Raw genomic sequence first — 13773 nt, forward strand, 5'->3', positions numbered from 1 at the left:
GTGCTTTTAGCTGCTATGTCTAATCCACTGAAGAAATTCACATTATTGCACTTCTGTGGGTTTTCATGGATTAAACTGGCACTTTCTATTATAACCTTCTATTTGGGGGGGTTTATAGTAATTTCACTGGAAAATGTAATTTGATACAGAACTACATGAAATTGTGGCTAGAGGACATCGAGAATAAATTAAAAGGGAATGAAAGTCTTTTTGGCAGCTTTAATTTATAGAAGTTCAAAGACAAAATAGAAAATGTGCTGGACCTGTGACTCTCTTAGAGTGATGTCTGCTATGGTGGGAGCAATTTGCATACCATCAAAGTACCATGGTTGCATCTGACTCCCCAGCACCTAGGTCCTTCATCAGATCCTATGAGGCTCTTTCTCACAGGTTTATTTGGAATAAAAGTTGTCCAAGCAAAATGTCTTCATTGATGCACTTCACTTAGCACTCATTCTTTCAACTAAAAATGCCATTTCAACTAAGCAGAATTATCCTCATGTCAGGAACATCCCCTGATGCAAAGGCCTGCGAACCTCTTGCCCACAAAGCTAGCATCAGCTTTGATCTTCTTCTTTAAGACCTGGACATGCCCACCAAGGTTGGAGAGAAGAAAGTGAGGTTTAGAAGATCAGTTGGTATCAGGACCAGCAGAAGCCACCATCAGATATAGCAGAACACCTGTTACCTAGAAGACACACAATAAATATTTCTTTAATTGAATTGATAGATTACATAAAAATAACTACAAATGGGGGGATAAATACAGATTCATAAAAAGAATGTTTTCGTACTCGGAAATTAACAAATGTGGTGAGGCAAGTTTAAACCAAGCCATATGCAGCACAGATGAAGGAATCAGGAATGTTTTGCCAAGAGATTTCATTCAGTGAAATGATGACATAATAGCTTTTATATGCATGAATAATTTCCATGTGGAAAGGAGATTATATATATTTAGGAAGCATAGACAAAAGTTGCAGCGTGAGATGAATAGTCATTTTGAGAAGCAGAATTTCAGCTCAATTTGAAACACAAATTTCAAGCTTTGGAAAACCCAGGGAATACTGTCTTGTGTTGGGTGGTGCTCTCACGGGGATGTGCTGAGAACCAGGATACATGGACCTTTGTTCTGGTGTTCTTAGGACACAAAATCACAATGAAACTTTCCCAAAATGGTCCATCAAAATCGCTTCTTTGGAATGTTTGTAAGAATGGTGTAGAGGAACCAGTCAGAATGGCTGCTATCCAAAAGTCTACAAGCAATAAGTGCTGGAGAGGGTGTGGAGAAAAGGGAACCCTCTTACACTGTTGGTGAGAATGCAAACTAGTACAGCCACTATGGAGAACAGTGTGGAGATTCCTTAAAAAACTGGGAATAGAACTGCCATATGACCCAGCAATCCCACTGCTGGGCATACACACCGAGGAAACCAGAATTGAAAGAGACGCGTGTACCCCAATGTTCATCGCAGCACTGTTTACAATAGCCAGGACATGGAAGCAACCTAGATGTCCATCAGCAGACGAATGGATAAGGAAGCTGTGGTACATATACACAATGGAATATTACTCAGCCATTAAAAAAAATACATTTGAATCGGTTCTATTGAGATGGATGAAACTGGAGCCCATTATACAGAGTGAAGTAAGCTAGAAAGAAAAACACCAATACAGTATACTAATGCATTTATATGGAATTTGAAAGATGGTAATGATAACCCTATATGCGAGACAGAATAAGAAACACTGATGCATAGAACAGTCTTATGGACTCTGAGGGAAAAGGTGAGGGTGGGACGTTCTGGGACAATAGCATTGAAACATGTATATTATCATATGCGAAACAGAACACCATTCCAGGTTCGATGCATGAGACAAACGCTCAGGGCTGGGGCAATGGGATGACCCAGAGGGATGGGATGAGGAGGGAGGTGGGAAGGGGGTTCAGGTTGGGGAACACATGTAAACCCATGGCTGATTCATGTCAGTGTATGGCAAAAACTACTACAATATTGTAAAGTAATTAGCCCCCAACTAAAATAAATAGATCTATTAAAAAAAAAAAAAAGAATGGTGTAGAGAAAAAAGGTTTCAAGGTCAAATAAGTTTAAGAAACCCTGGGATACCATTCATGAGAACTATGAACATCCAGACGACGGGCATGTGAGACCCACCTCACCTGTTGGTCCATACTTGGTGTTACTGCAGAGGATCCCACAAGTGCCTCGGGAGAAGGGAAACCATGAGAGATGCTTCTGGGGACTGGGAGGCAAGATTGGACAAGTGGGTACCTTGTTTGGTTCTGTTTCCCATCTCTTACGTGCTGCGGTGCATTACGTGCTGCGGTGCAAACACATGTGAGACTGACCAGGTAGGAAATGAGAGACAGGGAGAAAAAGGAGAGAGATGGAAGGAGGAAGGGAAGGGAAGAGAGAAGGAAGGAAAGAATGGGGGTTGGAAATTAAAGATAAAAATGGAGAACAGGAGGAGAGACTGGAGGGAGGAGATGAATTCAACCTCACGGTTGTGGCTACAACACATTATTTTTTCCGAGATCTTATTGTGCAATAAAATATGTATCCTCAAAACATAAAAAAGAAAACAGAAATGCACAGGTCTAAGAAGCTTGAAGCCTCTCTGAGCCAATCTCTGCCTGTGTTATAACCCCCTTGGGATCACTAGAGCAGTGGACATGACAACAGCCGCGCCGTGGCCCCACTCCCCAGCTCAGCCAGGTCTCCAGCACAGGAGAACGCTCTCCTGAAGGAATGATTTTGAGTCCTATTCACAGCCTGGGGGTGAAAGCAAGGTGCTTCTCACGGTGATTCAGGGAAGCAGCACTTTAACAAAGCACTTAAGAATGGGCTCTATTGCAATACGACACGCTTCATGGTTACTTAAGGAAAAAAAATCAGTGTTGGAGAAAAACACGCTTGGTTAGGCAGTTACTTTTTCAGCAACCAGTATAATGAGTATCACAAAAGGTTAGAAGTACTGACACCCCAAAACCATTAGATTTCTACACAGATGAAGGATTTGCATAAAACCCATTTGGGGCTAAGTAAGCAGCAGGGTGTTGATACTGCTCCCTGAGTACAGAGAGGCTGCAGATGAACTGCTTCACTTCACGCAGGCAAAACCATCAGGGGTCCTGCTTGTGGTTAAAGACGACTTTGAAGAACGAGCAGAATCAACAGTCCTGAATACAAGAGTCAGTGAGCAGCCCAGACCTGCACTGGGCGGCTTCGCTTTCATCAGCAAACGAGTGGAGTCAGAAGCCGTCCCCATGATGGGTTTATGCACACACTGCCTTGGGGTTTCAGGCAAAGACATTATTTCAAAGGTAAAGATCAATTATACACTAATTTCCCAGCTGGTGCCACTTCCTCCACAGGGAGAGAGGCACACTTTGTGCACAGGGGACAGGAAAGGTGGACGTCAGCACCTACACCTCCGCCTCTCCCTTCCTAACAAAAAGGCCAATAAGAGACACAGATGCATAGAACAGTCTTATGGACTCTGAGGGAGAAGGTGAGGGTGGGACGTTCTGGGACAATAGCATTGAAACGTGTATATTATCATATGTGAAACAGAACACCATTCCACGTTCGATGCATGAGACAAATGCTCAGGGCTGGGGCAATGGGATAACCCAGAGGGATGGGATGGGGAGGGAAGTGGGAAGGGGGGTTCAGAATGGGGAACACATGTAAACCCATGGCTGATTCATGTCAATGTATGGCAAAAACCACTACAATATTGTAAAGTAATTAGCCCCCAACTAAAATAAATAAATTTATTTTTTTAAAAAAGGCCTCCTCATCTTGGTATGTGTCTTTACAACGGCTGTGCTTTAAACAAAGAATGCTATTTCAGTTGTGTGTCTGGGACGCCAGATGCTCACACATTATCACTTTATTATCCTAGGCTTTCTCACTGGACCTCAGGTGAACGTTTGCAAATTTTGCATATTAACAGTCTACTTGAAATGTAATCTCTATACTGCCTAATATTCTGGGTCACAAGATTGCAGGTGGCTTGAGGAGAAAGAAGGAAGAACAGGGGGAAGGTTTCTCGTGTTACCTCCAGCACTGGGCGTGACAGTGAATTCAGGAAACGCTGCTTTCACTTCTTTATTATGAAGGAAATAAGCTGAAAGACAACAGCCCCATGTTTGATGTAGTCTAGACATGTAAAATTAATTCTTCTTTTAAAATAAAGGCACTAAAGTCTGTATTTTAATCTCAAAGGTGTTGAGAGCAGTGCATCAAAATGCCAAGTATCTAGAAAATTACTGTGTGGAATTCCACTCTTCAACTGTATTATATCATTGGATGTCCACACAAATTCAGGGCTTCCCTGGTGGCTCAGATGGTGAAGAATCTGCCTGGATTGCAGGAGACTTGGGTTTGATCCCTGGATCAGGAAGATCCCCTGGAGAACAGAACAGAAGCCCACTCCAGTATTCTTGCCTGGAGGAGGATTCCGTGGTCAGAGGAGTCTGACAGGCTTCAGTCCATGGGGTCCCAAAGAGTTGGACATGACTTAGAGACTGAACAACAACAACAGTTTAGTAGACATATGAAAGCATCCTTTGTCTTCATAATGCTGATAACCGGTGTTGATACAGGGAGTTCTCTCCCCAATCTGCCTCTACACGCCCGCCGGCTGTCATCCTCTGACACTTCCCTCATCTGTGACACCTGCTGCCCATGACTCAGTGTACAGGAAATGACCAGAGAGTTTAATTCCCACAAAAATTATTTCTCATTACCAGAGTTTAACTTTCTGCCTCCACAGAAAAGTGGACAGAGGAGAATATGCATGGTACCAATAGACCTAATAACAGCTTCACTGGGAAAGTGAAATCCAACCACAACATGACGATATTTACAGAGGCTGCTTTAAACAGAGCAAAACAAACAGCTGAGGCTTTATATTTAAATAGCCCCTAGATAACTTCAAAAGACAAGCACAAACTTCTAATTTCAGTGTTGTCACTAATTTTTAAAAATGAATACCTGGCAAATAAAAGACAATGATGACAAGTAGACAGTCAGATCACAAGTAGAGAGCCTGTGAGGATGCGGTTTGAAGCTAGAAGACTTCAGGGCTGACTAAGTGTCAATAGTGAAATTTTCTTAGTACCTATGATTCTGAACTGCAAAATGGTAATAATAACATCATTGCTCAAACCAGAAGATGTGCATGAATTATTGCTTTAAACAATACCTAAAAAAGCAGTTTATAAACTGCTAGTTCAAAATAAATACTTTTAAATGCACTATTGAAAAATGTGTTATTTTTTAAAGTGATACAGATGGGCTTAAAAGAGTTTTTAAAAAATAAACGAATGTACACTCTGATTACTTCTTGGATCTCCAAAAACATTTTCTTGTTCATTTCTTGGCCAGAGAAGCATGTGCAGGTCACTGCTCTGCCCTGTTTCTTCCTGATTGTACACTTGTGGTCCGTCTCTGTCCACCACATCTCACACGGCTTCCCAATGAAATGATACCACCTGCACTGCTTGAATTCCCTTCACAGATGAACCACAGGCAGGAGGATAAACGATCCAGAGCAGCAGCAATGAGAGCGCACCAGGGAGATGTCCCAGGACCTAAGGGGTAGCCAAGATGCCCTCAGGAAAGAGCTACCGCCCGACATCACTGAAGGAGTCCAAGAGTCCCCTCTGTCACCCAGACACCCTCATCTCAACATAGAGCGCCCACATGACAGGTGTTTCCCGTCTGAGCCTGTCAGGTCCACCTGCCCTTCCATCCTGCTGCCCTGGTGCAGGCCCAGCCTGCCTCCCTGAATTCCTTCCTGAGCCCCTGCCTCTACCCAACCATCCCCACCAGGCTCCAAACGCAGAACGCCAGCCCATCAAGTCACTCCCTCGCTGAAATCTGTGCATTTGATTCCAGTTTCTCAGGATGAAACTTGAACTCGTGATCACGAAACCCAGGACCCTCAGAGATTACGTCTTGGTCCTATCTCTGCCCTGGGGTCTCTGCCTCCTAGAAGTTTTCCCTGCCTCACTTGGATGCCTCTCCTAACCATTTTTAAATGTTGCCATGTCTTAACTGAAATATGATTTACAAACCCTACAATTAGCCCATTTTTCATGTGCTCACAGAGCCATGTGGCCATCTCAAGGGTTGACTTTAGAATATTCTCATCACCAGGAAAGAAAAGCTATGCCTCTCACTCTAGTCCCCACCCCCTGTCCCATCTCACCATCCTCCTCTCCCCCAGGCCCTAAACAACCCAGAACCTGCTTCTGTCGCCATGGATCTGCCTGTCCTGTGCATTCCATCAGAATCATAGATTATGTGGACTTTTGCTTCCAGATCTTTCATTCAACATAGCATCACTATCAGCCACACAGCATCACACTGGTATCAGCCTGCATTCCTACTCACAGCTGAATGACATTCTTTTGCATGAAAGCATCACAGTTTGTTCATCAGAAGAAGGACATTTGAACAGTTTCCACCTTTCGGCTACGGTGGGAAATATCGCTGCTATAAACACATACACTCACATTTTTGTGTGAACATATGTTTCCACATCTCACCTATGTACCTGGGATTGGAATTTCTGGGCCATATGGTAACTTCACGATTAATCACTGAGGAATTGTCAGACTGTTTTTTAAAGACTAGATATCATTCTAAACTCCCACTTTCAGTGTATGAAGGTGCAGAGATGACTCATGAAGACTGGCCTTTATTCTGGGGGATCCTTAAGGTCAGTCGTAAGCTTTGGTTTCATGCTATCCCAACAGAGAGCACAATTTTGAATATAAGGTAATGCTGAAATATAGACAAACCCATTCAATTACCAAGTGCAGGAATATTACAAGTAAAACCTGGAAGACTCAGACATAAAAGACCTAGAGAAACAGCAGCAAAATGGAAAACATAAAGGTGCTAAATAAGAAAGAACTTTATGATAGGAGACAAAGTTTTTTGTTTTGTTTTTTTTTACTACATATGTGTTTTTTCTGAGAAATAAATCAATGGGAAATGCTCTAAAATAAATGTTTGAAAAGATATTTGAGTGCCCGACACCTAACCGAGCCTGGCAGGTATGTGAGTTTCCACTGCAGTTTCATGAGAATCACTTGGCTCTCTGGCAGAGCGTTGGGAAGAGGTGAGAGCGTGGTCTTCTCATTGTTCCCATCTGGGATGCTCTGCAAGTGACATCGCAAGTTCATATTTGTGTTTTGTATCTTAATCTTCTTTTTGCCCCTTTGACATTGTCATTTACCAAGTTATGTCTCAACACCAGCGTTTCCTGAAGTGTGTGCTGGTTATGAAAACTCCCCACGTAGCAATAACAGAGGCCTGAGCAGAGGGTCTGCTGTCACCTCCCAGGGTGCAATTAGGGGACAATAGGACCCGGCCTCAAGAAACTCCGGATCCTCAGCCTCCAGTTATGAAGCTGCAGTCTCTCTGGTGATCCATTGCTGTTTTTCAATGTATGAAACTATTACAGCAGCTCATTCAGAGAATGTCTCTTGTTCCAAACCCCACATATTAGTCTGAATTTCTAAGTGTGACCCCCACCCTTGCTCCGTAGGAAAGGCATCACACCAGTGTGGTCTGACAGCGAGGTGGTCCCAGCAGTGGGCACCCGGACAGGAAGGCACCTTGTGAACCCTGCCTGCCTTTCCTCAGCCCCTCTGGGTGGACACTGCCTTGTTTGACCACAGTGAACATGGGAAAGGGAGGCATGGCGGCTGTAGCTCAGGCCAGCTCACAAACTAGACATTCGCTAAACTGATGTTTAATGAGTGAGTCTTGAGAGCCTCTTATATCCCATGACAGCAAGTAAAGAGGATACCAGATATCCACAGACATAAATAAAAAGGTGGAAAAAGAGCTGTGTCACTGGCTGTACCATGCAGAGGACCAGACAGTGCACGACAGACTGCTGCCTCAGATCGCGGTCTCTGAGACATCCAGGAGCATGGACGCTCCAGCTGAGACTGAATGTGCTGATTCTAGCAGAGGGGATGTCGGTGCTGGTGTTAACCAGGCATGCCTGGGTTAGTTGTAGTTTCTCTAGCTTGAGTCTCCTCAACTGTGACAGTTAGGTGTGTGTGTGTGTGTGTGTGTGTGTGTGTGTGTGTGTGTGTGTGTGTGTGTTAGTCGCTCAGTCGTGTCAGACTCATTGCAACCCTGTGGACTGCAGCCCACCTGGTTCCTCTGTCCATGGGATTCTCCAGGCAAGAATACTGGAGTGGATTGCCGTTTTCAGGAGATCTTCCCAACCCAGGGATGAGTGTCCTCATCTGTGAAGGTGAGATAATAACAGTGTAAGTTCATGGGGTTCTCGTGAGGAAAAAAGTTATTACAAAATGCATCTGCCACAGGAGCACCCATAAGAGGAGGCATCACTGGAATTAACTATCGCTGTTTTGCAGCAGTTGTTACTATGACTGTTACTATGAGCTTTCACGTTCAAATCCAAGAAGGAAGACACCAAGAAGAAAAGTTAGTGATGTGGATTCACAAACACAGAGTCAATTCACACAGATTTTAACCACAGGAGTAAGGAAGATTGTGTGGTGATTCAAAGTAACCTGTGCAGTTAATACACATGTCTGTTTCCTCAGAGTCTCAGAATTACTCACTGCATAAAACCTTCCCTCACTTCTCCTAAGGCCACTTTCTCCTAGGTACCACTACACTGGTACATACATTTTTCATTATATAATGGTTGAAATCAGAAAGCAGCCCCAAACTATCACAAACTGGACTTAATCTAAATTCACTGACTTAGTAAACATTGTACCTTGATCTTAGAGAATACTTAACAACCTTCAAAAAATCACCCAGTTACACTCTATGAAGCCTTGCTGCCGCTGCTGCCACTAAGTCACATCAGTCGTGTCTGACTCTGTGCGACCCCATAGACGGCAGCCCACCAGGCTTCGCCGTCCCTGGGATTCTCCAGGCAAGAACACTGGAGCGGGTTGCCATTTTCTTCTCCAATGAATGAAGTGAAAAGTGAAAGTGAAGTCACTCAGTCGTGTCCGACTCTTCGAAGCCTACCAGGCTCCTCTGTCCATGGGATTTTCCAGGCAAGAGTACTGGAGTGGGGTGCCATCTCCTTCTCTGATCAAGCCTTGAACAAAACATAAACTTTGATCTGTTAAGACATCTTCTTCTCAGATGCAGCAAACGTCCATTACCTTCAGTTTATGCAATATTCTCCATCCTGGTGCTTCAAATCTCAATTTTCTTAATTCTTTAAAAAAAAAAAAAAAAGCCACCCTCCTCAATTTTGCACTTTCACCCCCTATCAACACTTCCCCATCCGGTCTTGTTTAGACAGTTCTTCTTGGTGTAAATACTCTTCAATTCGAGAATTCTAGAGCACCACTGTTGTTTAGGATTCCCCTGGTTCAGACATCCAAATAAAAGCACTTTGAGATAATCTTTTTAAACTTGAGGATTAAAAAAAATAATAAATCAATTTTTATCAATAATTGAATCCACAGTGTGATAAAAATCATATTAAAATAATTAAACACATATTTATAGATATGTACACTGACATTCTCCTTACTAGAACACTGCTAAGGACGTCAAGCCTAACTCAAGTCTCACTTGCCTGACTGCACACCGTGAAGTGAACAGCAGTGATGATTCGTGGCAGACAGAATAATCATGAAGTAATCCTAGACCTACCCATGCTCTGGAGGATGGAGCAGCTGATTGGACTTGACCCAAATTGAAGTCCTTCCCTTGGGAGATGAAATTAAAGTGAAGAGATTCCAGATACAGCTTGAACTGAATGCTTAACAGAGATGTGGCAGTGGGAGTGATGACAGGACCAAGCGCCGCCTGGTCAGCCGTGTGGTAGACGGAGCAGCAGCCGTGAACTTGGACAGGGGACCCTGCACAGCACAGGGATCACAGCCACAGTCCTGTAATGACTTGTGATGGAGTGTGATCTGTATATATGCTGAGTCACTGTGCGGCACACCTGAGACTAATAAATATTGTTAATCAACTCTACTTCAATAAATAAAACTAAAACACATTTTATTGCTGAAAATTCCAGCCAAGAAAAAAAAAAAAAGTGGAGAAATGGAGAGAACGCACCTGGGCCCTTGACTCATAATTTCCAATTCTAGCTCTTTCCTACAACCTGGCTGCATTTTCTCAGACATCCAGTATTTCTCTAACTAAATCCCTTGTTTCGATTTTTTCAAATCAGTTTTTGTTTCTTATTTTGACAGAGTTCAAATCAAGACATTTAGCCAGACTAACATTAATTCTGCTAAAAAGAATGGCTTAGGATTAAAACTTGGACAACAGTTTGACAGTGTGATTGGAGACTGTGGGCTGAGACAGAGAATAATATTCTCAGGTGAGAATAGAGGGTAAAAAAGGCAGAGATGGGAGAGACTAGGTGTTTGGGGAGCAGTGACCATCTTGAGATGAAAGGTATATTGTGCAGAATGGGACAGAATGAGAGAAAAGGCAGACAAAGTTGAGGTCAAATAACACAAGAACTTAAATGCATTAGTAAAATGTTAAACTTCTATTCTGTTTTCCATGGGTGTTCAATGACTTTTGTAATTATGGCTAGGGAAAGAGTTCCCGTCCAAAATTCTGCACAAATTATTTACTTTTATATTCCCCCCCCCCTTTTCTCCCATACTTTTAAAAAATTCCATTTCCATGATGTGCATCGTGGCAACTTGAATGTAATTGAGAACTACTCTAGGATGTGGCTCTTACAACCATAATCCTACCTTCATTTTTCTGTGTGATACAAGGGATCCATTTAATAATGACAGGATTCTTTCAGGTATTCTCCTTTCTTTATTTACCCTATTTTACAGTGACAAACTGCCTCTCAGAATATAGCAGTGATTGTCCAAGACCTCTCAGCAGGGAGGTTTAGGGCCTGGAGGCAAAGTCGAGTGTAGCCCTCATCAGCAGTTACTGGACAGGCTCCTTAGAGGAGTGAGGACTTGATTTCAGCCCGGAGGAAAGAGATTGTTAGAGGCTCTGAGAGGAGGTGGAGGCGGGGCTGGAGCGAGCAGGCAGACCTGAGCCTCACCATCCAATCGTCACAGCTGGGGGTTCTGTCTGAGTCTGGGACCCTCACCATTTAGGGGACCCTCTTCTCTCGTCCACATGGTGGAGCACTTGAAGGGGTAAAGGACACAGTGAAAGGAAAGCATCCGTGCCCCAAATCTGCACTGCAGGATAACCTGAGCAAGTCCATTGGGCAGTGGAATCTGCTTGTTGTGGAGAAGCCTGAGCAGTCCCTGCGGCATGAGGACAGGGAGGCTGACCCAGGGAGGCCCCACCAGGACCGGCAAGGGGGCTCCCTGTACTGAGCCCCACTTGCCTTTTACAAGGTGACTCTTTGCCCGTAACTGTCCTCCAGTGACTTCATTTGCACTTTTTAGGTCTTTGCCTGAGTCAGATGGTCGTGAGCCCTTAGATCCTGCTCCAGTGTGTCCACTACCCTCCTGAGTGGGAGGCAGAGAAGTAGACTGAGCTTGGTTCTGGAGTCCTGGGTGCTAACAGGTGTAGGACTGGAGACCAGTGGGCACATGGCCCATGGAATCTAAATCCTGACATCACCACCGTCCACACTCGCTTGTTCAGTGGTCTGGCTAAGTATTCTGTGAAGACTAAAGGTGCATGGTCAGAAAGCAATCGGTCTCCAAGGTCATCACGTGCCCTGCAGTCTAACTGCACAGGGGTGTGTGTGCTCTGCAAAGATGAGGTCGGAATGTCCAGCGCGCTTAGCTTGGCTGGAAAATTCCCATACATCTTCCACTTGAAAAGAAAAAACAACACCCTGCCACTCACAGTTCCTCAGGTTTCTCCTAATATTCTGAGAACAGCTTCAATTCTTCCCCTAACTCCACACCCTCTCCAGTGTAAAGTTTAGTACAGAAGCTGTGAGGCTTCTTAACTCATCTCAGGTCTCATTTCTAACACAAATAATACCTGTGTTTATTGTTCTCACAGGTTCTTATCAGGATCAACATTTGCATTATTTCCTCTACTAGATATTCTCTGGAACTGAAACTGCAGCTGCTGTCTGTGCTATACTTTCACACACTGTGGTCTGAGCACAGGACATGTTGTTTTACTTCTGTTCAACTTTGCCTCCAAAAAAGCCTTGATACAAATGCTCTCTGCCGCTCCTCTGAGCTGTGTTAACTCCTGGGATATGAGACCACCTGATGAACTCTCAGAGCAAGCCTGTAACTTTCTACCAAAGGGTATAAAAAACATGAACACTTGTCCCCCAGTAGGAAATATATTGTCAAGAAGCCCCAGCAAATGACTTAATACTGTAGCTCAGATTTTTTATAAGCTTGTTAAACAGTTAGATTTTGCTGTCATAGTCTATGAGATACACAATTCATCTTTAGAAGTAAGTATCCTCTAAAATGCGTAAAATCAAGAAATCAGCCTCAGTGATATTGTCTTTTGGTTTTATTCTGCCCCTTTTATCTTATCTACCACTTGCTTAAAATATCAGTCTGGTATTTTTTAAGGTCTCACCCCAGATGCTAAATGAATTATTTACCATTTTCTCATCAGAAGACACAGCAAAATACGAGGTAGTTTGTACTAGAGATGGTAGAGTGCAGGTGGCAGTGCAGAGGCTGTGCATCTTGATCCACTGCAGTTGAGTCGCTGGATATCGTGGCTTTTCTAGAGTAAGTTAACCCGGCGACCAAGGCCACTTGGTGATGAGCTCACATCACACCCCTCCTTCCACCCTGAGAATGGTAGCCGCTCACCACAGTTCATGAGAAAGCAGAGAGGCCTGGGCCTCTGGCATCTCTGGGTCCTCCTGGCCTGCGTTGACAGGCAAGTACAGCAACTCAGCCTGGAAAGTATGCATTCCCTGGGGGGATGAGAGTCCAGCTCAGCAGGAAGCAAAATCCTGGGGTGGAGGCAGGGGCTGCCCCAGGCTGGCAGGAAGGAAGCTCCTGACCTCTCTGACCAGAAATCCTGGGCAGGCTCCCCCAATCCCACCCCACCCTGGAGAGAGTGCACCTAATGTGAGAAGCAGGTAGGCCCGAGAGCCTGGAGGGGAGACCAAGACAGAGCTGCCAGAGTCTGTCCATCTCCTGGCTGTGCCTGCAAGCCCACTGCTGCTGATCCTACGCAGCCTTCCCTGGAGAATCACCCCCTGCTAGAGGAGCCCATCCACCCCAAAAACCTGGGCATGTACATCAGACCCCCCCACACCCCAGGCTCCACTGCTGGTGATGCTGTGGGACCAAGTCTGACCCACTCTCCTCAAGACGGAATCTTCATATTATTCACATCACATCACATACAGTATTCACTCAACTCCCTCCAGCTTGGTCGGCCGAGATCCAGAGAAGGTGGACTCTGCTGAAGACACGTCGCACTGAGGCCATTGCTCTTCTCCATCCTATGTCCAATCCCCCTGAAACATCCTGCATCTAGACAGCTCAATGTTAATACTGGCTCTGAGGGAATTTAGTTTGATCGTTTTTACTCCTACAGAGTATCCTGTAGGATGTATTTTTGTGTCACTGAGGGTGCTTTCAAGATTGTGGGTCTAGTTTGGGGCGTGGACAAGTCTAGATCACATGCCCAGCAAATTCACTTTAGGTATAATCGCTGATGACTGGGAAAGCATTCAGCATTGAACAGGATAATGAGAAACGTTTGATGACAGAGGCAATTATTTGGTCTTTTAAAGTTGATTTTTATAGAGGATATGTTAGCTCAGCTA

General features: G+C 44.3%; 1 long non-coding RNA gene across 2 annotated transcripts; it reads right to left on the reverse strand.

Annotated features, from left to right (window-relative positions):
- Window positions 1–205: 205 nt before the first annotated feature.
- On the reverse strand, window positions 206–6302 carry LOC145509355 (uncharacterized). 2 transcript variants are annotated; one of them, XR_014056053.1, is made up of 5 exons: window positions 6141–6260; window positions 5374–5623; window positions 5025–5164; window positions 4087–4155; window positions 206–688 (listed from the first exon to the last, which is right to left on the reverse strand). It is a non-coding gene; the product is annotated as an uncharacterized LOC145509355 (long non-coding RNA). The 2 variants fall into 2 exon arrangements; XR_014056054.1 differs by lacking the exons at window positions 5025–5164; window positions 5374–5623 and having other exon boundaries at window positions 6244–6302.
- Between the last annotated feature and the right edge of the window lie 7471 nt (window positions 6303–13773).

Source organism: Giraffa tippelskirchi, chromosome 6, assembly GCF_054371585.1.
Source record: "Giraffa tippelskirchi isolate mGirTip1 chromosome 6, T2T-mGirTip1v1.2.pri, whole genome shotgun sequence".
NCBI lineage: Eukaryota > Metazoa > Chordata > Mammalia > Artiodactyla > Giraffidae > Giraffa > Giraffa tippelskirchi.